The 3,319-nt window shown below is 38.3% G+C and overlaps 1 long non-coding RNA gene across 2 annotated transcripts in view; it reads right to left on the bottom strand.

The window, feature by feature from the left end:
- Nucleotides 1-445: 445 nt before the first annotated feature.
- LOC124008738 overlaps nt 446-3,319 on the bottom strand; it is a 44,576-nt gene continuing 41,702 nt past the window's right edge. For both annotated transcript variants that reach the window (XR_006834148.1, XR_006834149.1), the window contains one exon: nt 446-3,319. This exon is cut by the window's right edge and continues 642 nt beyond it. This is a non-coding gene — a long non-coding RNA (uncharacterized LOC124008738).

Genomic DNA, 3,319 nt, shown 5'->3' on the forward strand with positions numbered 1-3,319 from the left:
TTTGTATCATAGGTACACTTCAACTGTGAGAGACGGAATCTAAAAAATCCAGAAAATCACATTGTATGATTTTTTAAGTAATTAATTTGCATTTTATTGCATGACATAAGTATGCATAGTAAAGTGTTGTATTTTCTTTATATTGATGAATATTTCACTTTCTCTGGTCATAGGAGTAACAACATGATGTACTCGATACCATCTACTGTATGCTGCTCTGTACCATCACTCATTCATATATCCTTATGTACATGTTCCTTATCCCCTTACACTGTGTATAAGACAGTAGTTTTGGAATTGTTAGTTAGATTACTTGTTGGTTATCACTGCATTGTCGGAACTAGAAGCACAAGCATTTCGCTACACTCGCATTAACATCTGCTAACCATGTGTATGTGACAAATAAAATTTGATTTGATTTGATTTGATTTGATGAATTGGTGCATGAGGCAGAAGTAATGCGGCGTGACTCGAGTTTCACCATCAGATGGAAGACTGTGTCCCCTTTTCTCAGCAAGGAGAGAGGGAGAGAGAGAGGAGGGATGGTGAGTCGGGTGAGAGGCAGCCTCACCACTGCTCCCTCCCCTCAGCCTGACCACCAGATGTAGGCCATCCATCTAGTAAACAACAAAAAGCAAATTATTATGGTCGCTCAGCTGTGCCTCAATAGGAATACAGCAAATAAATGTTGTAAAATATCATTTCAAAACGGTCTGAGAAGAACATCATTGGCAGGGCAATTCAAGCATAGCAATGTGCAATGCTAATGTATTTGGACTATAGCCTACTGCACAAACATCATTGCTACAGAATTGTTTTTAATTGCTTAACGTTTCATGGGCTTACGTTTAAGTCATGATTTAAAAAAAAATCTGAGCGGTAGATCTCGGCTTGCACTTTGACTCAGAAAGTGATCTTGACTCAGAAAAGGTTGGTGTCCACTGTTCTAGAGTGATCCTGGCGCACATTAGGATTCCTGAGTTCCAACACAGCATGGGCTGCCCGCTTTCCCCAAATCCTTTTCATATTCTATGAATGTCGACATATATATTTGATAAATTACAGTGATTTTTAGCTTGTCTTTCCTATAAACAGTGAGCCTTCATAAGAACCCAGATGAAGAGTGGGGTGCGTGGGAGGATGCAGTGAATCAGAGACTGAAAAGCCAGACGGAGGTCCCCATAGATTCAATACAAAGGGTGTTATCATCAAAGCAGCAGCAACATGCCACTGTTCTCTACTCCCATTCCAGCACCTTCTAATGATAATCCATAGTAACTCATTTGAGCTCGACGGCTCTAGACACAGGCTACCGGCTTTTAAACCATAGGTGAGGTTTTCTTGGCTTTTATTTGTCTACATTACTTCTCCTATAGCAGAGGACTCCAATCCTGACCTTGCAGCTCCCCAGTGTGTTCAGGCTTTTGTTCCCATGCATTACTACGCCCACCTGATATATCTAATCGATGCCTTGATAATCAATAGGAGTTTAATCAGACGTGTCACCCGGATCACATCTTGGCTCACCAGGAGTACACTGCTCATCATGCTGTTTGAGGTTATATTCTTTAACTATAATACTTTAACGCCCGTATCAGGCGATTTCTATTGAAATACTATTTGTGACTCTGATCAGGTCACATATTTGAACATTCTCAGTTCAATACATGTTGAATGAGTTATAGTAGCTGTTATAGTAACTGCTCAGTAAGTAAAATGTCTATCATGATAAATGTTCTAGCAGCATGACACTAAATTAAGGTAAACATAATTAACATGATGTGAATTCATTTGGGGTTTCTCTTTCTCTACTTCTCAAATTAGAACTGTAATTCATTTTTTTAAAGGAAGCGAACAGTACCTTTTGGTCAGATTATGAGACCTTCATCTTTGAGATGATTAGAATGCTTGAAGTTTTACCAAGAAGGGGAAAAAAAACGTGGTACTTTCTTCTAACATATTTTATATGATAAACCTTATCTTCTACGTGCCAAATGTTAAAAAATATTTGACATATTCATCATCTCCCCCTGTCTACAATCACATACTGTGGTATCGGCTATGCAAGCAAAGACCTTGCATAGCCGATGAAATGTGTGATATTCATTTCACAGTTAAATACACCCTTGTTTTATGCTGTGGCATTAATTCCAAACATGAAGCTAAAGTTAAGTGACATGTTAAATTGAAAGTGTTTGTTTGCCCATGAGGGAGAATGCAGTAGAAAACAATGAACATAATGTCACATTTGGAATGTCATCCCTGTATTCCATTATTTCTGCATAGTGATGTTAAAACAATTTTGCCAACCTTACTGTACCACACAATGTACAATTTACTAGACAGTCACATTTGTGCTGAGTTTGACAATAAGGGGGACATGAATAGTTTTTCAATTAGTTAGTAATCACCTAGTATCTGCAATGTTTTAATATGTTGGAATCAATAGCACATTGAACTCAGAAATCACTCAGCCCAAAAGCCCATATTTGATAGCACATTCCGACAATCTAACAGTACAACAGCTGGAGACAGTCTTTGTGGCAACTTTTTAAGTTTCAAGTTTGATCGTAATATAAAGTATAGAACATAATCATTATAACAATTATATGATAGGAAGCCGATTTAGACCTTTGCAATGCTCCAACTCTTATCTCTGATTTATATTATCTCCATTTTTAATTAGTAACGACTCCAAAGATGTAACTGGCTGGAGTTAATACTGGAGCAGGTTAAACAGTTTCCCTCTTGCTGGTGAGCCCAATGATTGGCAGGAAGTGAGAGACTAATTGCCCAGCTTTGGCAGACTCATCACCATTGAATAAAATGTTCAACTGACTTCTCCTCCTCTTATAAAAAGGGACTTGATAATGAGAGGGAAAAGATGAGGAATAAGGGAAGATATAAGGCAAGTCCACACCCTCTCCCTCTCCCTCTCCCTCTCTGGTGAGTGTCCAGTGGTAAGATGAGGCAACATGTGCCTAAAAAGTTTCTCACTGAAACATAATGATATAGATTGTTAAATGATAATGGTTTCAAAGTGAATTAGTAGAGTTGAAAGGAATGTAAAGTACTAAAGAGAACAGAAGAATACACCATTTGGCGGTACTGGGTCCTTGGAGGTGTCCCTGATGGCAGTGCCCCTGATGATGCAATAAACTAAACATAACTGAGATCAATGACCAAGTACAGTGCCTTCAGAAAGTATTCACACCCCTTCACCTTCCTATATCTTGTTGTGTTACAGCCTGAATTTAAAATTGATTCAATTCAGTTTTTTTTTTGTCACTGACCACAACACACTCAATTCCCCATAATG

The sequence above is a fragment of the Oncorhynchus gorbuscha genome, linkage group LG21 (assembly GCF_021184085.1).
Source record: "Oncorhynchus gorbuscha isolate QuinsamMale2020 ecotype Even-year linkage group LG21, OgorEven_v1.0, whole genome shotgun sequence".
Taxonomy (NCBI): Eukaryota; Metazoa; Chordata; class Actinopteri; order Salmoniformes; family Salmonidae; genus Oncorhynchus; species Oncorhynchus gorbuscha.